We start from the raw sequence: 26,207 nt of genomic DNA on the forward strand, positions 1-26,207 counted from the left end.
GTGATGGCTATATGTGCATCACCTCTCTTGTGATCTTAACCACAAGTGTTCTGGGGGTCTGAGACTGAGACTTTAATTTGACCATCACACTCTCACCAACGAAGAGTAAATTTTGATAAAACTGAAGAAGCACAGGAGTGCTGAAGCTGGAACTGACTCAAATGTGCAGCATGCAACAATCCAACCCCTCACTGCGCCTTTCCTGCTCGAAAAACTGTTACTGAGGATGAAGGCCGAAGTCAAGGACTAAATGAATCCAACAAAATTATTTTTTGTGGTCATGTTATTAACCTTCGACAGAGGTGTTCCATAGACTGAGGGAATGATGTCTGTATGTATGCCTCTCAGAACAGATAAACAGGGAGGATGATGGGATATTGGGAAGCATCATCATCTCAAAATACAAATGCCATAATGCCCAAGATATAAACTGGGGGGAGGTACCTGGAAGAGGTGCTGATCTGGATTCGGAAAGGGAGGTCTGACATTGGTAAGCAGGTAGTGAGCAATTGTTCTGTGCATAATTTTTTTTCCTTTTCATTATTATTAGTAGTGTTATCATTGACCACTGTTACTGTATTTTACTTTATTTTCAATTATTATTTTTTTCTTATCTTAACATAGAAGTTTTACTTTGATTCTCCTCCCCATTCCACTGGGGTTGGGAGCAGAGAAGAAGGCAGCCTGAGTGAGGGGCTGTGTGGTGCTTAATTTCCAGATGGGCTTAAACCACAACAACTCAATTGATTAATTGAGAATAAAAGGAAAGGATATATAATCTGAAAACCACAAAATCTTTAAGATATTACTCTAATCTACTGCTTTTTACTTTAAACACTAAGTTGCGCTGCAAGAAGATGTGAGTTTGGTCTGCTTGCAGCATTGCAGAAAAGCAGGATGAGGACCAGCTGTACCCCAACATATTAGGAGGGCTACATCTTGCTTGTTGTAACTACCTTATGATAGAAATTATTACCTATCACCAAGAAAGTCACATGGCTTTTGCTTAGTTTCTAGTATAATATAAAGAGTCCTGCAGAGACATGCCTGATTTCTCTTAGCCTGCAAAACCATAATACAATTAAAATATTAAAATAATAAAAAATAATAAAAAAATCAGATGGAACAGACCTCATTAAAAAAATTCAATCCAAATATTAAACGCCGAGCCCTCGTAACTTAAAACACAGAAAGACGATCCACAGGTGATTCTGTCTTATATCACATATTGCTTGGTAGTTGGAACACAGAGGGAATATTAGAAATTTGTCCAGAACACTGTAGCTTGTAACAGGATGAGGGCAGATTGTTTATTTAGTGCAGTGGGAAACTGTGCTAATACATGAGATTAAAAAAAATAGTGTCTGTAACTGCAGGTCGGACAGTGTCCTCAATGAAATTTCCACAAAGATAAAAAAAAATAACAAATTGCTCACAATGCATACTGGCAACCACTTTTATGACCTTCTGTTGGGGGTTGAGTTTTCCTGTGGAATTTTTTCCCGCCCCCCATAAGTTGCTGAGAGACTAAATACTGATAGTTAAAGGGTGCTCAACCCTGACAAAAGAAGTTGATCACTTCGTTTTGGGGGAGGGAAAAAGCTCACGGGGAGCTGAGGGTGGTAGGCTCACTGCTCTCAGTTTTCCAGGGAGGACAGTCAGGCGACGGGTAGATGCATGGAGTCCACAGTTAACAGAAGAGTCTAGTCCTGGGAACTCTATCATCTGTTAGAGCGTCCAAGAATTCAGAGCTTCTTCACTGCCCTGCTAAATTTTAAGTCAGCCCAAGTCCAGCTGCTGCGGGTTCTCTGGCATTGCTCACTTCGGCTGCCAGGACACCCCCCTGCCTGCCGACGACAATCCACTGCTTCCAGCCATCAGTGGCAGAGTTTCCACCGTTTCCCCCTCGAGGTTCTTAGTTTTGTTTTACTATTATTATAATTGCTGTTGTTGTTTGTCTGTCATGTTATATTTACTAGTAAAGGACTGTTATTTCTTTCCCCATAGCTCTGACTGAAAAGTTTGGTTTTTTTAATCTTCCAAATTATAATAACACAGAGAGAAGGATTTGAATTCCCCATTCCTAGAGGTGCCTGCCTCTCTCTAGCAGACACCTGTCTTTTCTAACCAGGACACCTACTCTCCTTTGCTTTGTTATATAAATCTGTGTAAATGTGTCTGGCTAAAAAAACCCAACTCAACACCTCATGCCATTTTCTGGTATCTGTGAAAGGCTTGTGGTTCACATGCTGCAAGACGACAAACACTGGAATAATTTGGAGACATGATCACCAGGCAGAAGAGAAGGAATAGGAAGAAATAAGACTAAATAGAAAATAAAATGGTAAAGGGCAAAGTAAATAGAGAAGGAGTAAAGAGAAGGGAAGATATTGGTCAAGAAATGCAAATGAAAAGAAACAAGTTTAGAATAATCACAGATTATCAGGAACACTTAGAAGGAAAAACTTGTTTTCAGAACAGACTGATGAAAATCTTTCTTATAGATGTGTGGGGTTTTTTGTGTTTTGTGGGTTTTTGTTTTATTTATTTATTTATTTATTATTTTATTAAAAAAAAAAAAAAAGAAAAATACAAATATAGTAGTACAAAAAATCCCACAAAAAACAGGCAAGGAAGTAAACAAAAAATCCTGGAAAAACCATGACAGTCAGGGATATGACCTGGCACCCTGTTGGTCAGGGTGTTGGAAGCAGTCAAAAAAAATCCTCCTGAAATAACATTTGGTTCTGTGCAGTAGAGATTGTCATGTAGAAAGTCCAGTGGTGGTCAGATGGATCTGGTCTTCCTCCAGGCATCCAGTGGAAAAACCAGATACCTTGTGTCCTTCAGTTCTAGTTTTTATCTAGCTAGGAACAGTTGGCTCCCCTCCACTGGGTGGAGCATCTCACAGTGAGTTGATGGAATCTGTCATGTCATTGGTGGGCCCTAATGGCCCATTATCAGAAGATGTCCCCCTGGAGTTGAAAGAGATAAGAAGCACTGCCCCACCTGGTTTTAATGGCTGGGCCATTATCAGCTTCTAACAGATGAAATAGAACACTTTTTTTTTTTTTTTTTTTTGTTTTGTTTTGTTTTGTTACATTACCCAAAACAATATCATTGTTAACTATGAGGCAGATGGAAGCTTTAGGAACACCACCTCACCTGCCAATCTGCATGTACAAATTGTGCATCTAGCTTCTGCCAGTCAATGTACAATGAGATTTTCCTGCATTTCTTTCAGAACCTCTGCATTCTGTGATTTGTTTTAACAGAACTTTAAGTGTTCTTATCTAAACTTTGGCTTTCTCTATTAAACTAGGTAAAAAGTTCAAAATTATGAAGAGGTGGGGAAGAAAGTGATCATTTGTCATAAAAAAATGCCAAGTAATACTTATTCTCTTTGAAGTAGCTTTTTTGGAGTATCTTAGATATCAATTAAATATTTTTCACTGTTCATAGATGAATACTGAATTTTGAAAGTAAAGGCAATGTAAGGTTGAAATGTAAAGTATGTAGATATGACTGAGGAAAATGAGATTCATAAATGAATAACTGATTAGTTTCAGAAAGGAATATGCAAGTCTGTGTCTCTGGGAACGTTAAATTGAATTTACCTACACTTCTACTTTACACAGCTGGAAATTCACATTAGCACAAAAGTTGGCATTACATAGGCAGTATTTTCTGATGACCAAATTATTTTTGCAAACCTGAAGCTATATTGCAATGATACTTGTGATGAAATTGGAATATCTTATATCTTAAAAATCCTATTAAATCTTGCTTCTGTAAAAGCAGACAGTGCAGTGCTACAGAAATACATATCCATATTACTAAAGTTGGTCCTTACTGGGTCACTGGAGTGCTGTCATGTCACCTTGGTTTTTCTGAGTTTTTTAAAGCTTTTTGATTGTTCATAAGATGGAGCCAGACTTTTTTAGCTACTGTACAATATTAGGAGCAGTTTCTGCCTTTTCTCACACATGTAACATAAACAAATCCTTTGTTTTCCATTCTCTGTCCTTTGTTTGCATATTTCTAACCTGAAAACAATTGTAACTGACAGTTGGTCTGGCCATTCGGCTGGGAGGTGAAAACTCCAGAAGCCAATCCACAGCCAGACCCACAAATGTATAAAAAGTAAGAAATAAACAGGCAGAGGGGCTCTTGGCCTTGGCTCAGCCTTGGGCTCTCTTGGAGGAACAACTCTGCCCTGAGAAATCTCTCGTCTCCGTGTGATTGCTTTGCGTATCCTGATCACACTGTCACATCTGCAATCTGTCACTGAAGTGGAAAGCAACATCAACAAAACTCTTTCAGTTCTGCATGAATTACCTCATTAACCTTTACCAAATCAAAATGAAAAATAAATGTCACAATAACAACATCAATCTTATTTTTCTTTTAACAAGTTTTTTCAAGCAATTTTTCAAGGTTTCATAGTCATAATATCTCTATATTATAAAACACACAATAGTCTATTTACTGTTAGAGTCTCATTAATGCTTAAATTGAATTGCTTTAAAGAAACTAAGCTATATTTACCAGTCATTGTCCTTTTTGTTTTTATTGTTTTCTGCATGTTAATGGATTTTTTAATCACAAAAATACCTGCAAATGGGAAGAAAATGAGAAAAAGGTAGGTGAACTGTAAATTTAAGATTAGTTGGTATATTTGTAGTCAGACATTGTGCAAGACAAAGGTTTGGCTCACACTGTGCTGCTCAGAGCACATGTACTCAGTTAAGCAAATGCCTGTCAAGTTTCTTGGCTCTGAGTGACTGTTGATCATGAGAAGAGTGTTCAGTTCTGTATCAGTGAATCTAAAATTATATTAACTAAATTAATCACTGTAAGTAATGAGTAGCACTTTCAGGCTGCATATGGATGCATTCCCTGGTGAAACCTCGACACAGGGGAACCCACGCCACAAAAGAAACACTGGGTGTGTTGGTCATTCTCCTGTTCTAAACAGTGAGGGAAAGGGGATCACCCCTTGCGTGTTGCTCCTTATCCATATCACCATTATTAGATCCTAATCTTTATGCCCCAAAAAATCAACATGCTTTATACAGCTGCAAGAGGCAAACCATAGAGCTTGAAGCAGTGTAGCTTTGAGACACTGACCTGAAATTCTACCAGTCTAAAATATTTCATAGTGACAGAATGGGTAAGGTTGACCCACCACATCGGGTCATCTGGTCCCACTTAAATTCTTAATGCTCAATCATTTTTATTATATTTCTAGTTGCTTTGGCCTAAGCAAAAAGTAACATGTACTGAGCGGTCCTCAAAAGATAAAGGTTCACAAAATCATTTAAGAATTCAGGTTGGAAGAGACACCTGGGTGCCCAACCATCCTGTTTATGCAGAGCCATTTGAAACTGGTTGCTCACGACAATGTCCAGACGGCATTTGAATGTCTCCATGAAGGGAGATTCACAAATGCTCTGGGAAGTGTGTGCCAGTGCTCAGTCACCCTCACAGTAAAAAGTGTCTCCTGATGTTCAAAGAGAACTTCCCATGTTTTGATTTGTGCCCATTGCCTCTGGTCCTGTATCATGGGTTAGCACAATTTTGTTTTCTGGATATAGAGAAATCCTGCCAATGACCATAGAGTAGTTTTGGCGGGCAAGGACAGGGACCTATCAAAAAGCTGGCCAGAATATTGGCAGCTAAGTTGACCAATGAGAAATGTCAATGTGACTTTGGACGGGACATTTAAAACTAATCTGCTGCTGATCGGTCTCTCTCTCGCTTTGGAATCAGCCATGAGGTAACATCAGAGGCGGTGGGCTGGCCCAGGTCGGGCCCTGCTGCCCTTCTGGGCGGCTGGACCGGGCCCAGCCGGGCCTCTGAGGGCCGCTGCCTGCACAAGGAGGGCCTGGGCCGGCTGAGCCCCTTTCCCCTGCTGCCGGCAGGGAACAGGAGTGGCTGCAGCTCGGCAGTGCTGGCCACGGGCTCAGGGCCACGGCAGAGGGGCCAAGTCATGGCCCAGCTTAATTGCTCCTGGCAGCAGAGAAAGAAAGCCTGCAGCTTCGTAACAACTTTAAGCTGAGCTGCCCTGGATGAGACCGAGGGATGGAAAAAAGGACATCTACCAGCTTCCTTCATCAGCACAGCTTTGCATTTCCTTCAGCCTCATGCAGCTTGGTGCGTGCATGTGGCCCTTGCAGGCCTGGGTGGATTTAATCCTTTCCTAGCAACATGGAACTTTGAAAGCACAACTCTTCCTTGAGAGAAAGAAAAAAGAAAACAGAGGGTACGTAGAACAGACACCAAATGAAGTCAGTTAGATTAGAAGTGAAAGAACTAATAATATTGGAATAGAATTGAAGAAGTGGACATTTTTAACCGGACTTCTCTGGGGTAAACTATGGAGAAATGGACTTGCTCTTTGTAGCATCTTGGTGTTGTTGGGTAGAATGCTATTCTAATCAAAATTGAGGACTGATGTTGTAGAAATTGCTTCCTCCTGCTGCTGAGGACTCCAGGACGGTGTAGACAAATGTAGATGAGAGATCTCTGAAGTTAGGTTTTAGAAGATGAGGTTTATTGTAAGGGATGTGAGGCCTTGCTCTGAGCTGCCAGGCTGCAGCTCGTGGCAAGGCCTAGGAAGGTGGGGGAAGGGAGAGGTAGGGGGAGGAAATTCCAAGAGAGGAAAGTCCTCGGGAAAGGGTGCAAGCAAAGAGACCATCCAGCCCCCTTGGGACCCCTTATCAGGGGTCTTCAAGGTGGGCTGGAACAAGACTTGGGCCAATGGGGTTACCGATACCTGATACTTCAGGGGAGGGTTATAGGTGTGGGATGAACCATTGGGGGGTGAGACAGAACATTCCATTTGACCTCTGTGTCTGGCTGCAGGTGACCTTCAGCTGGTCACATAACTGTTTTCCCAGACATCCAGTATCTAATACATCTCAAACATCAAAACTTACTTTCAATTCTATTTCACCTACAGGTTTCTCATTCTCAGAATATAGGCAATCATATTTATAGGGTTTTTTGGCTTCCTCCTCCCCAACATGATGTGATTGAGATTTAATTGAGAACTTTAAAGCCCCTGTTCCTGGGTTAAAAGGAGGTCTCAGCCTTTGAGACAAAGATGATTTTAGACTAGAAGAAGTATTCAAAAATAGTACCCCAGATACACAGAGAAGCTTTGCTGATAGAACATCACAGTCTGCGAAAACTCCAGGCAGCAGCAGATGTGTGACATTGGGGGCACTGGACTATTTTCTCTTGTGGCAAACATCTTTATAAAAAAAAACCTTAGAGAGATTCTTCTCCTAAAGTAATGAGTGATTATGTCTAAATAGTGAAACTGACTGAAAATCTCAAGTTGTGTTGAGATGTTTAATGTTGTTTATGTTGTTTAATAAAAAAAGTTAATAGTTTGTAAAAGGAGAGAAGCGTGTTTTAAAGTGTCATTCTGTTTTGTTTTAGTTTTTTTCCCCAACTTTCTTTTTTTATTCATTCTTTTAGTGTGTGTTAATAAAACTATTTTTGTTCATTTTTAAGCTTAAGCCTGCTTTGTTTTTTTCCTTCTAATCTCTCCCTCCCACAAAAAGAATAAATACTAAAATGCCTACATCCTGTGACTGGGCACCACTGGAAAAAAACCAACACCTTTTCTCTGTCCTCTTTATACCTTTCCTTCTGGTACTTATATATATATTGATGAGATCCCCCCAAGCCTTCACTTTATCAGGCTGCACAGTCATAACTTTTCCATTCCATTAATCAGCCTTGTGGCTCCTCACTGGACTCTGTCCAGTATGTTCATGTCTCTCATACTTGATAGCCCGGAACTAGACACAGTACTTCAGGCATGGCCTTACCAGCAGATGAGGATCTCCTCATAGCACTTCCTGCTATGCCAATGGGTAAACATTCTAACCATCATTTTGTAATCAACTTAATATCTTGCAGAAATGCTTGCAACATTTTACTAATACTGTGCAATGAGTGGAGCAGACAATTATTTTTAAAGAGTCTAAAAAAACCCCAAAAAACACTTACACATGTGTTGGTGGTGGGCCACTAAAATATGAGATTTTAAAGCTAATCATTTCAGTTTATGCCCTGAATCCAATGGACTTTCACTGATGAAGGTAGAAACACTCAGTAGATTCAGAAAAACATACAATGGTTTGGGTTAAAAGGACCCTTTAAAAGTTGCTTAGTCCAAACCTCCTGCCACAGGAAGAGACGTTCAATAGATCACATTGTCCAGAGAAGTTCTGGATGCTACACAGTCTTAAAAGCATTTGGGGCCAAGTTGGATTGGGCTTTATTCATTCTCTTCCAGTGTTTCAGCATTCTTAGTGTAAAGAACTTCCTTATGTTCAGTTTAAATCTATTCTCTTTCCATTTACAAGTTTTGCCTCATGCTTCATCACTACAGATGTTTCTAAAAATTCTTGCTGTCCTTCTTATAAGCACTCTTTATGTACTGGAGGGATGCAATGGGTTCTCTCTAGAGTTCTTTTCTCCAAGCTGAACAGCCCCAGCTCTCCCACCCTCTCTTCACAGAAGAAATGCTCCAGCCCTTTGATCATCTTTGTGGCCCTCTTCTGTACCTATTCTAACAGGTCCTACCTTTCCTTGTTCTAGGCATCCCAGAGCTGGATGCAGCACTCCAGGTGGGACTCCAATTAGCAGAGTAGAAGGGGAAAATAACTTCCCTTGACCTAGGGGCCACAGTTCTTTTTATGCAGGATGTAATTAGCTTTCTAGGCTGGAAATAAACTTTTAGTCAATTCAAAACCTGTACAGGAAATCAACAGGGAATTAAAACAGCCAATTTAATCTCTATAATTCTCAAGAATCTGAGGGCCACAGAAGTGCAAAGATATAGATATTAAGGAAATGTGTACACTGACATTTACCAGAGAAGCATTATTCAGAGGGCAAAAGTGGTTTCATATTGCAGAAAGAGGATGCCGCTTTTTGTAGTCTATAACTTTAAAAAAGGTGAAATCAGGTGAAGCAAAAAGATTACTTTTTTTTTTTTCCCCTCATAACCCAGCACCAATTTATTTGTACCCAAAAACCTGACTACAGAGAAATATTACCACTTTAGAAAGCATTCCCATTAGTATATCCCCAGCCAATTTCTCTCTGAAGAGACCAATATATTTTAGGACATCTTTACACATAGCTAGAACTTACAGGTTTTTCTCTGATAATAGTCACTTAAGGAAATGTATGAGAACTAATCGTCATTCCTAATGTGTGCCAAAAGTTCTTCCCTGTCCCAGTCTGCAGAAGACTAGTGTAATCATAAATCTTTACTCAGGGAAAGACACCACATCAGATATCTTCAAACTGTCTTAGTTTATTCTGTCCTTCATAGAATAATTTTATTAGTTGATTTTAAGATTTAAAGAGTAGTAAAGCAGACCTGTAGGTAAGGAAGACAGACCAACAGAGGAAAACTTACACCAAATAAACTACTAAAAGTGATTTAAGCCAAGATTTTAAAAGTGACATCAAAACATTGAAAGAATGAGGAAAAGTAGTATACTCTCTGAGTATAATTTTTTATAGTACAGGTCAAAATCAGGCAGTCTATTTTAGTCAGCAAATTTAGGTATTAGACCACATAAAACACAGGTGGTTAACAAAAAATAATGCTTGCCTATCTTAGATGCCCTGTCTATATCAGTTAAGTGTTTTTGAGCAATTATTAAGGAAGGTTGTGTACTGAACAGAGACCCACATCAGGCTGTCTACAAACACTACCCATGGCGGTATTTAGGGGATCCTATAATTTGAGTTTTGCGTCACTGTCCTAGCTCCCAGTTATCCAGATCCAAATAACTATCGTAGTACACAGTGGAACACAGTCCTTCCTCCAGTGAGGAATGAAGGATGCAGAGGTTGAGGGATGTAGAGGTCTCTCATCCCAAAGTGGACAGAGGGCACAGCCATGATATGCATGCAAAACTGCGCACCAGGGAATGCATGTGTTATGCAGTATGTTCTTTGGAACATAATTGCCCTGGTTCTGCAGACAACTCTGAATTGTCTGTATGTTTTGTGCTAAGCAGCCCCTGGATAAAACTCAAAAATAATCCAGAATTTGTCATTAAGCATAATACTACAGCTGTAAAGCTACTTGACTTCCTACATAATCAGCATACCAATATCCACGTATTCCTGTGGTTTCACAGTATCCCAGATTAAACTGGCTGGGTGAGAAGAGGTTTGTGTCTGCTGGTAAGTGTTTGTGGTATGATCCCATAAGTACAATGATATAGGTTTCAGCTCCTTCAGACTGAAGTTTACCTAGAACTTGGGTGTCATGTGATTTATTTCAAGATTCCTGTCATCTTGTTTAAGTAAAGGAACACAGCTGCTTAAAAGCTTTTACTACAAATGCATACAGTCACTGGGATGTAATATAGAACATATTATATATTTTAAAAAAAATCATTCATGGAATACTTAATTAAAAAAAAAAAAATCCAAATATTAAAAGTAAGCTTTTTATGCAACCAAATAACTGAAAATATGTAAGTCTGTGCCAAGAAGAAGATTGATTCCAGTACAAATGCATGGATTTTTAGTCTCTGAATCCATCTGGAGAAATTAAACAGCTGGAACCTAGTTAATTAACTCCTATTATTTATATGATTAAGAATGCTTGTTCATAGAAATGATGATATAACTACATGTCACAATCCTTTCTGATCCTTGAATTTCTGAAACTTAGCAAAATCACTACAGCTATTTCTTTAAGTGTAGTTCTCCTGGAGCTCAGAGAACCTGCTGCAGTGCCAGGGTGAAACACTGCAAGGCTCAGAAGGGAATTCACTGCAGTTGTGCAAGAAACAGATGCCTCCTTTCTGTGTCTGTCACAGGAAGGAAGTTAACAAGCCTTATGAGGATTTTGGTCTGCTAATTCTCTTCTCTACTTCTAACTTAGAAGCAACTTAAAGGTCTCCATCAGATATTAGGAAGAAATAATTATCCAACTGGGAATGAAACACTTCTAGAAATTTCTTGCTAAACCAAACAAAGAAATTTATCTTTTTTAGATAACCACAACCTTCAGAAGTTTTATTGTTCTGGAATAATTTCAGTGAATTACTGGTACTTCTCAGAATCTGCAGAAAAGGATTTGATAAATAGCCTACTTCAATGCCTTACTAAATCATAGTCCCACAGGCTAAATTAGTACATAGGAAAGACTAACTGTAAAAATTCAAAAGATACACTAGAGTACAGATTAAATGTTTAGCATGTTTCTGGACATACTTTACAGGCTGTATCCTCATAACACAATGTCCGTGAAATGTAATGCTTCTGTGGTTCATCCTATATGGCTGTTCCAAAACCTGCAAATTTCCAACTGCTTCCCAGTACCCGACGAGGGCAGGTCCATTTTCCCATTATATCCTCAACTGATTAAAGTTTTCAGAGCTTAGTAACACAATTTTAATGTCCATACATTTAAAAAACGTTGTTTTCTTAAGAAAGTAGGCCTACTCTTCCCCACAGAACATCTTTTGAATGTAGTAGGGGAACAATTTTCTAGTGCCAGTTAAAGCTGTTCAGATTGACCCATCTCTTACTCCCTGTCCTTTGTGCTGGGGGAAACCAAGAGGCATGAGAAAACAGCTCTCCTGGTATGCTAGTGATGGTGTTTGATTCAATCAAATTGGCAGAAGCCTGTACTTGTTTGTCCTGCAGGGAGAAGGATGGCTTAATTTTTACAAGCATATAGAGAGATAAAAAGAAATCAGTATAAATCACTTAAGTAGTTAATTAATTAAGGGACACAAACCCATAGGAAATCAAGCACTGATTCCAGGGATCATTAATGTACATAGCTGTTGCTGTTGTTTTTTTCCTCCCCACAGTTCTATGAGAATTAAAAGATGAAATAATGAAGCAAGATGCTATAATTCCTACTGTTCTTTACACATTGGTTACAGCAGTCATGAGAACTGTGGCATTAAATAGGGTTCTTGTTACTTTTGGAGCTATTTGGCATGATTAATATTCAGATACACTTTCAGAGAAAGATAAGGATCAGGCAATACCCAAAATATTCTAATGTAATTAACTTCAGAAACATTCTTCACATATATTCTTTATAGCACATAATGGAGTTTTTAGGTTCAAAATTAAAACAAACTAGATACCATACATTTTAGGAACTGGATTTGTAAACAAAATGAGGACTTGGAAGTAAACCAGTCTTTTTCAGAAGTGATGCAGTGTTTCTAAAGTATTCTGATAAAAATGAAAATTGTATTTTGCTAATACAATATTGCATGGTAAGTTTAAAACCCATGTACAGTTGTTTTTGTTGAGCTCAACTTTACTTTCTTGAGATGTCGCTAAGCCTCCTTTCACTTTACCATGTGACTGAAATTGACCTTCTAGAAACTAGATCAAAATAAAATGCTACCTTTTCCTAAATCAAAATATTGGTTAAAAAACTTCCAGAGATATTAAAAAACCCCAAACAAACAACCTCTCACCTAAGCCTATTAAAATCTTCTACCACTGAAAATCATGACCTCTTTGTGCTATTATTTTCTGTCTAGTTACTGAAATATAAGATCCAGATGTCTGCTCTGCCTTATAACAGAAAACAAGAGTAACTGAGAGAATGACTTCAACACACCCCTTGTCAGTGCTACAGATCATTAGCAATACTATAAATAGCATGATCAAATCCCAAATTGCAGATTCAGTCATAAAAGTGTCTACATTTCATGCTGATTCAAAGGGGCAGCAGCATTAACCGCAATCATCAAGGAATGTGCCGTCTCCACAGTATTTTCTACAGCTCACTGGACTGGTGACAGGACAATTGTTAAAAATTAATGGGGACCATCAGATGTGGATAAGTACAGCTTGGCAACTATGAAAGCTGTACTTCTCATTTGCAAGTGATAATATAATATTACTATATGATGATAAATTGTAATAGATTATGCTTCATTCAGGAAACACTCTTTTGAATCTGAAATTTGTACTACATTATTTTGTTAAAGTGTTAAATTTATACGGAATAGAAAGAGAGAAGTTTTTTTACATTGTTTTCTTTATTGAAAGTACTCTTCACCTTCTGTTTATGCATTATAATTTTTTAGTTCTCAGTTAGTTAACATTCTAAGAAAGTCAAGTTTATTAAGAGATTGATTGTGGTAGTTAAGAAAAAATTCAAAGTTGTATCCAGTAATTCCCAGCTACATGTCTGGAATTAAAAGGGATGACACAAGTTTGATTGAAATCTAATTATTTTACATGCCTGTATATTTACACTGCAACAAAATGTTTCAACCAAAATCATGGGCCCAATGAAGGATTTATTAAATACATTAGGCTGGTGGTTTTTTGCATCAGGGCAGGATAAACTGTTACACTGTTCAGAAGACTCTTAAGAACCCCTGCTTAGAGACTGAAGCAAAACGAATGGACTGACAATTGAAAAGATAAACTTGTGACCATTTGTTCTGAAATTATAGATTCTAGGCAGCACCTGATGTTGTTGTCAAAGAATAAGGCTAGAAAAGTCACATTGCTTTGTCCATGCTCAATACTGTGAATGTCTGAGGAGTCCCTGATGTTAGTGCAGGGAATTGAAGACCTTCAGCAGAAAAAAAATTGTGTGCTGTGTGCTTTAGGAAGGGAAAAAGAAATAACCAAGTTATAATACTTTGAAAAGGCGCAATGCATGTGAGAAAGAGCTTAGAGTCTCCTGGGATTCTGACAGCAGGTAAACAAATGATCAAGGAGAGGAATCATAATTTTTAAGCATGGGAGGAAATGCTTGAATGAATGTAAGAGATGGAGCATGCTTCCCCCTCTTGCTAGCCATAGATCTGCATTTCCCAAACCTTTACATTTCTTGCAAATACCAGTGGACAAGACTGCCAGCAAATACCTATGGAACCTCAAAGACTTGCACCAAGTGCCCTAGTCAACACCCCTGCCATTGCAGAGATAAAATCCAAAGCCCAACTATTGCAGAAACCAGTAACTGTGACTCCTATGTGCCACAAATAATGAGTATAATTATTTTTTCATTTATTATTTATGTTACTTGTGGGATTGAATGCTACTCAAATCTAAGAGATCTTAATTAGACAATATTGAAAAGTCAGGAAATTTGACACATAATTGAAAATATTTGAGTAGGTTGTCTATATGGAGTGGAATTTCCCCTCCAGAGTGTGATTCAGTGTATCTATCTCAAACAAATACCTTAATAATGAGATGGATTCTTTTTTGGAGTTGCCTCTTTCTCTCCACAGATTAGAAGAGGAAACATCCTGGATAAAGTTAGCCATAATAGTTATCACTAAACCATGTAGGATTGACTCAACGCATTCACAATGTCATAGTTGTATGGAAATACACAAATTATGGAAACAAGAAAGCACCATGCTATATGTAGGCAAAAGGTCTAGACTAAAGTTGCAAAATTACTTTAAAATCTTGACTATAATCATCTTTCAGCGCAATTTTTATTAGGTATCAGGGCATCCACTGGACTTAAGATTCAAAACAAAAGAAAAAAGTTGTGTCTGTACTGTGTGACAAATGTGTCATCTACGTTACTAATCCTTTCATGATCCAGACAGGTGACTTATTGGGGGATATCCAAGGTCCGTCCTCCACATCTGTACATCTGGATTCTTTCCAAAGGAAAACAACAACTTGGAGGGACAGATCGATCTGCATCTCACTTCTCCTGCTTTAGAAATACTCTCTATAATCTCTGTTGCCTTTGAATTTAGTAAGAGAAAAATTAAAAAGAAAAAAAAAATCTTCTCATCACTACATAGATGAAAAGAATTTTTTTTTTTTTTTTAAACTTTGGGTGGTATAAGGATAAAAATCTAAGGGAACAAAATAGACTTTCAGGTCTCATTTGGCACACTTACACATAAAGGACCTCAATGATAAACAAAGAGGATGGTTGCAACACAAGGTTTTAAGACTCTTTTTATAATTTGGAAGATCCTATAGGAGTGTCCTTGTAATCTGTCTTAGACCAAAAATCTAACCCATGGACCAAAGCTTGGAGTGAAATAACTCCTCTGTCTCCTGTACTTATTGAAAATGGATATAAAAATAATGTGCTATTGCAATTCTACTTGAGTTTGTATTTTTTAGGGCTAATTTTCCTTTGCCAGTTATAGAGGAAGAGGGATTCTTTTCAATTTGCATTTTTGCTACTAAAGGTACGGATACTTTTTGAGAAATTGATATTATTATCATATTTCTGCTTACCTGACACATTTATTATTTCTAAGAAATACTAAATGCATTGAATTTTTGCAAAAAAAAAAAAAAAAAAACAACCCCCCCCCCAAAACTCTTTTTGTCACTTTTCTCCAAATTACCTGATAAGAGAAGAGAGTATCTTGTGTAGGAGGAATGACTCAAAACTTCATTGTAAGGGCCTGATATCATTCAGGTTGACTCGTTCACAGAGATAAACAAAATGGCCTATGCATACAATCAAGAAACCTCATGCTAATTATTCCTTTAATACAACGGGCCATTGATGAAATATGAACCTTACAGAATAAAACTAAGTAGAAGACTAGAGGGATCCTTTTCCAAAGCAATGGTCAATCTGCTAGGCAGTCCTCCAGCTAGTATTATCACAATTGCATCTATTTTTTTAAGGGGGAAAAAAAATCACACTTTTTATTAAAAAAAAAAAGGTTTTCTACATTTTTTTTCTGATAACTTTAGTTTCTGATTGAAAATAAGAAAAAAACTCAATTTTCCCCCCATAAAATGGTGTACCAGAAATTATTTCTCTTTTGAAAGGATAAACTAAAGAAGAAAGTCTCATTTCCTATAAGAAGCTGATTGCTATCATTTTAGATTATCATATCATTAAGTTTCCTTGGCTTGCTTTGTTCCATGATTGCTATCTAATAAAACAATGCTCATTGGTACATAAAAGGACACACGTATTGAAAATAGTCTTTGAATCAGAACATTGTGATCATGCAACAAACCAGCCTTACATCTATGTTATATGCATCCCACTTTATTTTATCAGAAATAAGAGATAATTTGTTCATATTTAAATTTTGCTAAGCTAAGTAGGAACAGAAATACTGTGAGATTTGATATGAAGCCTAGCAACAATGCACTGACAAATGACATGGACCTATGCAATGGATATATATTTAACCGAGGGAGAGGTAAGAATGTTTTTTCTTTAAATTAAAAAGTATTAAAAGCATAACTGCAAGACTAGCATAAGATAAATTCAAGTTTAATAATGATCTAAGCAAGAAGGGTAGAGGAGTAAAATGTTAAATACTCCTCTCCCAAAAAGGCCATGGTCATCTCACCTAGCAAAATTTGCTAATAAAAAGATGAGAAAGAATAATAAAGGCTTCACCTTAACAAAAATATGTTCTTCTAACGCCATCCATATTATAGATATGTCATTTAATAAAAGCCTGGGATTGTTTATCACATTATTATTCAGAAATGAATTAACAATGGAAGTACCATGAACAGCACAGACAGAACTGAACTAGCAAAGAGCACAGAAGTGTAATACAGCTGAGAAGCCCTACTATCTTAAGTGGTGTTTGAAATGAAAATAACTATTATTCTTCTGACAGTGACTAGAGCAGAGATAGTCATAGCTAAATCAAATAACAATATATCTCAATTTCGCAAACACTTATAATACTCACTACATATGCCATTACTGTAAACTTTGAATTGTAGAATCATGGATTAATGAAATAAAGATAGAGAGTTCTTAAGTGACCTAGTGAATTCTAATAACTATAAGGTAAAGGTCCTCAAGCTTTTAAATTAATGGGAATCTGCTATTTATTATTTCTTATTAGGTTCACTACTTGACTAGTTAAACTGGTTATTGGATTCTTCATACAATAGCTCCTGAACTCCCTCAGTCATTTAAATTCTTTATTGAATCTGATTTGTCAATGTCAGTGTCACTTCTAATCTCTTAAATCCACATTAGTTCAGATGCTTTAAAATGTACTTATTCTGTTGCAAAACTAGGAAGTTAAACTGACAGAATCCTTCCCCTCTCCCTCCTCTCTCCTGTGCAAGCCACAAACCTGCCAACAACGCAAAAGATATAAACACTTGTATATATACACTTATGTAGCTACAGAATGAGATTTTTTTAAGATGAGCTACAAAGCATAAATAAGAAAAACATATAAACAAAAACTCTATTGGGTGTTTTGTTACCAGCATGTTGTATATTGAACACTTTTATCTTTGACTCAGTTTCTTAGCACTTTAGATTACAGAAATTAGCAGAACAAAGTAACTATAACTAATTCCAGAAGTGGAAACGTTAAAATCATGGTAATATTCTTCACAGATTTTTATTGATATCTGCAAAAGTATTCCAGAACATTTTTAAACCAGCAGGTTTAAACAGCATTAAATTCCCTCTTCTTAAATCTCCCCGTTTCTTTGTTTATCAGCAAGAGCTAGATTTCAAAGGAAAAACACAGGTGTTGAAGGAAAAGAAAGGAAAATACAAGAATTAAATTACAGATCTGTGCCATGTTCTTGTCAGCTGAATAACTCTTTAGTTCACCTGAAGAGCAGCAAAGCATGCAGGCTATTTCTTTGCAATCAAAGTAGAGTTTGCCAGACACACACTTTTTCCTTTAAAACCATTTCCTGCCTACAGGATCTCTTTTTTGCCAGTAAAAATCTGCTTTTTACATATTATAGGCATATAAGCCTCTGAACTATGAAAGCAATTCCCATCCCAGGTTAGGCGCACCACCTTTATTCTGACGGAGAAGGCGCACCAGACCAGACTCTTACCAGACACGGGGAAAACAATTGCTTCATCTCTGGATCCAACAGCTCCGTGTGCGAGCAGGCAGCCTGGACGATCCCTGGGCCTCACACAAAAGCGAGATAATTGGCTTTCACGGAAGAACTGTAAACATCCATCACGGCGGGGCTGGGCGGCGGCGGGCGCTGCCCCGGCCGGGCTGGGCGCTCTCCGGCGGGATGATGTCAGGCACGGCCCAGAGCGGGCGCTCATTGGCTTCCCTCACCTGCACCGGCCCTTAACCCTAAACTGCCGGCCGCCCACTGAAAGGTGTCTCTCTAGTCATGGCATACATACAGACAGGTAGGGGGCTTTTCCATTTTTCCCTTTCTTTTCTTTCTTTTCTTTCTTTTCTTTCTTTTCTTTCTTTTCTTTCTTTTCTTTCTTTTCTTTCTTTTCTTTCTTTTCTTTCTTTTCTTTCTTTTCTTTCTTTTCTTTCTTTTCTTTCTTTCTTCTTTCATTTTTAGGAAATAAGATTGTACAAGAAGCTCCTGCTTTGGGGACCAGGTGTGCTTGTTGTGGCTTAGCTATTGAATACTGCAATTAAATAAATTCTGAAAACTAATGTGCCTAAATTATTAAACAAGACCCCAAGGTATCTGCATTTTCATCATCTGTTTGCTAAATGACAGTAATCGTCAAAATATTGTACAGAAAAGGTATTAAAGGAAAGGTTAATGCATGCAGCACCTGGAAAACTCATCTTTTTAATGGTTTTGCATTGTGTCCTCTTAAGGCATGAGATTAATAAAAGCACATGCTGGAAAAAGGTTATAAATTCAAGAATATTGCACTATTGCAATGTTAGGTTGATTCTTGTGTCTTTTTCAGTATTTAAAACTAACAGAAAAAGTATAGAGATGCACAAATGTACATGCAGAGTTATTCTTTGAATGCTAAGTAGCAGCCCAGATATTCTTTAGTGAATCAGGCATGAAACACATTGCCAAAGGTATGATGTCCTAAATAGTGCCACTAATTATTTAGCTATGCTACAGACAATATCATAAGTCATAAGAACTTTAAAATTAGTTCAAATCAATGCTTAAATAATTAATTTTTCCATAAATGAATATTCTGATCTCTCACCTTGAAGCAGCAAAAAAATCCCATTACTCTGTAGAAAAATGAAAAAAAAATCTGATCCATCACATGTTCTATTTGTATATTTATTCTATGTCAACTTTTTTTTTTTTTTTTTTTTTTTTTTTTTTTTTTTTTTTTTTTTCCCCCAGTCTTGGGAAACTAATACTTTCTTTAAATGGATAGGAACCTGATCCCAAATGTATTTACTGTAACTAATATTACACACAAGTTTATTTATGGTCTGCTATCCTAAAAAAAAAAAAAAAAAAAAAAAAAAAAAAAAAAAAAAAAAAAGTTGCTTAGTTTATTCTCTGGAGGGGAAAAAAAAGACCAAAGAACCAAGCCAAAAAAAAAAAAAAAATCCTCAGGAGAAATGAAATATAATCAAACACAGTTTAACTTAATCTAAAAGATAAGTAAGGTAAGACTTCTAGAATAAATTTGATAAAGAGCTCTGTCATTTTCTTATGGTTCTTTCACAAAGTTTTAGAGACTCTGGAGATTTAATTCTGGGGACTTACTAAACACCAGGGTTTTGTGGGGAACTGAAGGCTAATCTATTAGTCAAAATGTTCTTTAGGCCAAAATGAAAGCCTTTGTTCACTTATTTCTGCTCAGAAAACATGGTAGTTTAGATGTAAATAGTTATAAAAAAATATTCAATACTATGCTAAGTGACAAAACTGAATTTCAGATCAGAAAAGACTAATTTGGACAACAGTAATGTCAACTTTGCTTTTGTATGATTAATGATAAAGGTATGACATAGTATCATGAGTCATAAGGAAAAGAACTATTGATGAGATAAAGTATGCTTAGATGTATCATATGTAAAAGTTATATTCTCCTGAATATTTGATAAAAATGTAGTCTAGACCAATCTGATGCATTGTTGCCAAAGTTTCATTGCACTGGTTGATTCAGCATGAAAAACACCTTTCAAATATCTTGTGAATCTTAAAATGATGAATTAAAATTCTATGCATTTTTTATTCTTGTGTTGAGTACACTTTATACCTTTAAAGAGTGTATCACTCTACAGATTACCTGCTAGATCCTCTTTAATGGTAGAGTGCCATATTTTACAAAGTTCTCAGCTTTCATAAAGTTTGTTATTCTCCAGTGAAAATAGAGAACCTACACTTTATGAACTAAGCAGTAACTTAGAAAATTTGCTTAGAAAGTGTAGTATCAATGCTAATTTGGAATAATAGTGCAGAATACTTTTTAGTAAATGACTTGTAAAATTTGACATTTTCTTTACAAAAAAATGTTTTTCTGCAGAAATATATCATTACTTAATGCCTTGAAATTGAACTATTTATGAATTTACTGATAAATTATCAGTAAATACTGATAAATTATAAATTTTTCCTTGTTTCAAAAATTATCTATCACCAGTACTTTTAAAGCCATGGAAGAATTTGGAGATCCAGGCACAACAAAGTAACAGTTGTAGATAACAGAGCAGTTCTATGATTCTAATCAAGACACACAGCATTTTTCACACTTCTACATGCTGTCCCACATGGGTTATAACCAGTTCAAAATACAAATAATGAAAATAATTTAAATGATAGGATTTAAATTACACCCTTTAAATATGCAATAGTAGCAAGTCACTTCAGGAAACACACACACACACACACAACCAACCAACCAACCAAACAAACACCCAAGCTGTAAGGCCCTTTCTCTAAAAGAAAAATCTCTTCAATGAAATAAACAAGAGCTCAAAGCATGACTGTGTGTGAAATCTAGGAGCACAGTATTCATAAGCTCCTACCATTTTGTCATGAGTTCCATATCTGAAAAGACTGGCTTGTCAGCTCACATACTTGGCACACACAATAAAGATGCTGTTGGGAGTGATATTTCTTGGCATTTTTTCATTTCAAGTTCAAATCACATGGAAAAAGAAGGAAAGAACAAGAAAATGAAAGAAGTGACTATTGATTTTCAGTAATTATCTGTTTTTCTTTCTATAACCTAATATTAATTGATGTATGAATAATGCTGAAGAATCTAACTAAAGGGGATATTTTAGTCCTTGAGCAAAGTGAAACTCAGGTTTATTAGTATATATTTCCCATGGGCTGAAATCATTATTGCATTGAATTGCTTGACAATTATTTCTTTCACATCAATTTAATGGTTAAACCAATTATTTATAATACAAAACATAGTTCTGCCCCAAACACTAAATAAAAAACACATTGGTTCTTCAGTGTTGATTAACCAAAACATTATTAATATTGGAAGGGCTAGGTTTAAAGATTTTTGGGGAAGTTAGAACTCAGTCAGGTGATGAGTTTTGAGAGGTTGATTGTGTAAGCTCAAAATACAGCTCTCATAATCCTGTATATGAGATGAATGCCAAGTCAGGTAGACCTGAGGATTATTATAAACATTTTTTCCTCCTGCATTTAGGCAACAGGAGCTACCAGCTCTTAGGAGACTTTTATTCACAAGATGGCAGCTCTGTTTGCATGGTCACTCCTTTTAGCAATGTTCAACTTGAAAATCATACCATGGTGATTTTTTTTTTTTTTTTTTCCCATTTTATAGCAGAGATGATTTTTTTTCTCCATAGGAATTAAAAAACATCCCCAAGCAAGAACAATAGATATACATTAATTAACCTCAATATTGAGGTAAAATTTGTCAAATTAAGAAGAATATTTAAAAGCAAAATCTTTAGGCTTAGAGTTTTGAACAAATCTCCATTAGGATCCATATGTTTTTCATACTTTAATTTCTAGACCATCAAACCCAGCATAACCTTTAACAGATTCAATTTAAAGAGTAAAGGTTTTTCTGATAGAAAAGGAAATGCTTATTTGCCTAAAGGAAACTTAGGTCAATAGATTTCTTCTCTAGGTAATGATTTATTTTATTTTGCTTTACACCTAAACTCATCAGGAATGCTCATTTATGTCACTAAAATCTAAGAGATATCTTTATTTCTAAGTTTAAAAATGCAGAGATATTTATATGTATGGACCAATCACAGACAATTTAATAACCATTTGTGCCTTGTGAAATTAATAAAATACAGAAAAACATAAATAACAGGGTCTATCTCTTCTCAAGGGGTTCACTCACAGCAGAAATGATTAGCAAGAGTGGAAGTGAAAGCATTTTCTTCACCAATGAAACCCAGTAAATTAAAATGGAGCTTTATGTAAACAATGCATAATGTAACAATATGCCCACGGCATAGCCATTTCAAAGGAAATTATTTGGCCTAGCTGCTGGTCTGCATGCAGTCTTTGATGGCACTTCTGGAGTGGAATCACTGATCCCTCAGAGAGGACTAAGGAATTCTGAGTTTTGTAAAATTTATCATTGACCAAGACGCTTTGCGCATGTCATTATAAATCAGTGCACAGGAGCTTACAGACTGTAGTAAGTGCAGAATTGATTGATGTAACTTGCATCTTAATGAAAAAGAGATGAACTCCTTTTAAGGAGTGTGGGGCAGCAGTACATGTATGAATGGTTGTCACGTATCAGCTAATGGGCAGTAACTTGTTAACAAGACAGCTAGGCCAAGATTCATGGTTTAGAGTCACATACCTGCTCTCTCAGCATTTTACACAATCGAAAAAACACAAGTCTGAGATGTGAAATTCCAGAGGACAAGATCATGTTTGGCAATCTAGATCACATCAGCATTGCCTGGATTGAGGTGCGCAGCGGAAGGGTAGATTGAAAGGGTCTAAGGAGAAAAGGTGATCTGATAGAAGGATAAAGGCAATTGGAGATAGTTTAGACTTCTGTGAAGGTAAGGCAGGCTGCCCAATGCTTGATACAAGCCTGAATTCAGTTATATCAGAGCTGATGATTCAGTACAAATTGCAATCCCAGAGTGAGTGGTTCATATAGCCAACTCTAACAGCACACTACTCATCAGAGTATTGTCAGAACTGAAGTGCTGGTCTTTCATCAGAGAATGTCAAAATACATTTATGTCACAAAGTTACATGCTCATTCTATAAACTAAACTGTGCAAAGTGCCAAGAGAAAAGACTTTCTCTTTTCTTTCCATGTGTATGTGGGGGCGATGTTCTGCATCAGCATGCCGGCTTTTACTTTGGGTCTGCTATGTAAGGGTCTATTTTAATACACTTGAATAAAAAAAAACAAAATCCAAGCAATTTTATATGGATTAGAATGATGTAATAAAGCTACCTGGACCAAGAATTTACAGTTTTCTCAATAAGAAAATATGAATGTGAATATTGAATTTTTACATTGAATAGAAAAAAAAACCAGAAAAAAGCTACTGAAATATGAAAATATTTTCTACTTTTCTGATGATCACATCACTGCAACACTTCAGCTGGTCACAGGGTGGTCACAAGCAGCTCCTTATTAAATGACTACAATTTTTCTCTAACTGGAACTTTCAGAGAAACTTTTTACAAATCTGATATCAGAGCTGGATAGCATTCATAAAAAATTCTGAAGGATTTTTATATCTTAGATTTATTAGATCTCAGGGAAAAAATTCTAAGAACAAAACTGGTATGAACATAGTTGCATAAACTTTCTACATAAGATAGGACAATTTTGCAAACCATCCATTTAACACCTAGTTTCCATAATTGCTTTGGAAATCTTGAAAATATTAGTCTATTGTATTTTGATAATTAATTACTTCATTATTGATGCCTAGATAAGGCATTTAAAGTTTCAAAATTGAAATACTATTTGGTAAGGAGAAACATTAGAGAAAAAACTCATAATGACTTCACACACAGGAATAAGAATATAACCTGAATTATAAAATACAAACTTCCCAGTTTGTATAAAATACAAACTTCCATTTAAATGAAATTTTTTCATTTAAATTTCTATTTTGCTATCATTATCTGTGAGGGTAACCCCAAACAGAAAGATCAAAAGCACTGCTGAAAGCAGTGATTGCTGTGTAATGTAGTTTACCCAAAGTAAGGGTCACAGGGGTAAAAGAATGAGTAAAACTTCCTGAAAATTGTGGTCTGAATACTAACGTTCATTTCAACATCTTGACCCGCAAGAGAGTTGACCATTTTGAAGCAGAATTTTCAGACACTACTGTAACAAGGGGAACTTTGTTGACATTTAAATCAGCAGACAAAGGCAATTTTTCTAGATCCAAGTCTGAAATACCGGTCTTTGAGAACACCTCTCATGATCACTACAAAATATGATCCATCTCTTTAAGTGTTCCAGTGTTGGGCATGCCAAATGCCAATTTGCAAGGTGTACTAAAGGTATTGGATATTAATAACCATCTACAAAAGACATAAACTATGTCATAAATGCATCACATGATATAATAATGTACTAGCTGTACAACCCTTCCTCCTTCACACTGGGATTCAACTTGTTCCTGAGTTTCATCCTCACACAACAACTTTTTCAGCTGTTCAGTTGAAAGCTTATCAGAGAGGAAATAATTCAGAATAAATATGTCAGTGTTTGGCGTTTTAGCAGATTTTGAGCCAGTATGAAATGAAGAGTTTTTTTCTGCATCTAGGATGACAGTGTACAAAACCATTTAACACTAAAAGGGCAGAGGTGGCTGTTTGAGGTGCAGTGCTGTGCTGACTGACCAAAAAACCTTCCTGATGTGTTAAATGTTAACATAAATTTGAACTCACAAATAACTACGTTTTTGTTATTTATACACAAAAGAGTTTACTTCCAAAAACATGTATAGCAATATCTAATATAGTCATTACATTATTAAAATAAGCATACTGAAAATACAGGAAAAACATTTTTAAGGAGGATACTAAGCAAGTATCATCTTCAGTGTTGATTGCTAAGGGAATACTAAGTACAAGACGAAGACCTTCAGGATGATGACATATGAAGTGGTTTAGTCTTGAAGACATTGTCTTCACCCTGACACTGGTTTGAGAAACAGAAGTGGAAAAGACAGCTTGCTGTAAGAGATCTCTGCTGGTGACTGTAGAGATGAGTTTAAAAATTACAGTTAATTGCTGTTATACTCATATTAATATACAAGTTATATATGGTGTATGAGGCACATCATAAAATGCATTTAGGCATATTTTAAAGTAGAGTTTCTGGAGGTAGTAAAAGAAAATAAGAAAAAAATACTATTAATACAAGTATTCAATACTGCTCAATAAAACTAATTCTAAGGGACAGTGGTAGTGATAGGAGAGGAAAAATAATTTTAAACTAAAATACGGCAGACTTAGATTGCATAAAAGAAATAAATTCTTTATTATGAGTGTGGTGAGACACTGAAGCACAGTGCTGAGATGCTGTGGATGCCCAGTCGTTAGAAGTATTCAAAGTCAGCTTGGACAGTTTGTTAATGTGATCCGTTGAAAGGTGTCCCTGCCCATGCTAGGTGATCTTTGAAGTCCCAATCCCAAACATTCAATGATTCTATGACTTTATGACAAAATCATAATTATCTGCCATCACAGATGTTTTGAATGTTACAACACTGAGATGCAATTTGAATTATTATTCAGTAAAGCACACATGAAGTTTCCCGTAGATTGAAAAGAATATACAAGGTATAATACTAACCACTACTTTATTAAGCCCAGTCTATTAAAATGATAACATCTTAGGTTTTAGAACAGTTTCAGTAATTAAAGCGGCTCAAACCATTCTGCACAAAATAGTTGAATTTTGGGGGGAATTTTCAATTAGCCTGCTAGATTAAATCTTCCTTGGTTTAAATCTGTCTGCATGATTTAAAATGGTAAATCTCTGCTGTATATGGGATTCAGTTTTAAATGAACACTCACAAGTTTATGTATCTACATGTGGGTTAGGTATCTTATCTTCACAAGTTTATGTATCTACATGTGGGTTAGGTATCTTATCTCACTTTATAAGCAAGACAGAGTCAATCAATGCAAACACTGAAGCCTAGAAATAAGTTCCATTTGCTTTAAACTAAGTATCTTTGGACCAATATAGTTGCCTAAATACAAGAATTGTTCTAAATAATGTTTAATATTTTTTGAGATGGCCAAGGGTATCTGAAGCATCAACGTGTTATGTAGTTGAACTTTCCTTTCTGAAAAGTGACAGGTAAGGACTTGAGTTACAGGAGACCTGCATCCTCCTCATCCAAGGTCTTAAGGCCAGGCAACTAAACAGCAATTTACCCAAAACCAGCTTTGCAAAAAAAGTGTTTTATTTGTTTTCCCTTTTGATGTCTACTTAAAAAGCTAAACTGTGAGGTAAAATACTCCCAGTTATTGCAATTCTGTGGAGTGTGAACATAAATTGCACA

At 36.3% G+C, this 26,207-nt stretch overlaps 1 protein-coding gene across 6 annotated transcripts in view; it reads right to left on the reverse strand.

The window, feature by feature from the left end:
• MGAT4C (MGAT4 family member C) overlaps positions 1–26,207 on the reverse strand; it is a 411,241-nt gene that overhangs the window by 138,925 nt on the left and 246,109 nt on the right. For 2 of the 6 annotated variants that reach the window (XM_040063367.2, XM_040063365.2), the window contains exon 1: positions 17,830–18,055. The exons of 3 other annotated variants lie outside the window; for them this stretch is intronic. The gene's annotated coding sequence lies outside the window, so the exon portion shown is untranslated. Of the gene's footprint in view, positions 1–17,829; positions 18,056–26,207 lie in introns of those variants that run through there. One more of the 6 variants, XM_058420302.1, reaches the window with a different exon arrangement.

The sequence above is a fragment of the Hirundo rustica genome, chromosome 4, assembly GCF_015227805.2.
Source record: "Hirundo rustica isolate bHirRus1 chromosome 4, bHirRus1.pri.v3, whole genome shotgun sequence".
NCBI lineage: Eukaryota > Metazoa > Chordata > Aves > Passeriformes > Hirundinidae > Hirundo > Hirundo rustica.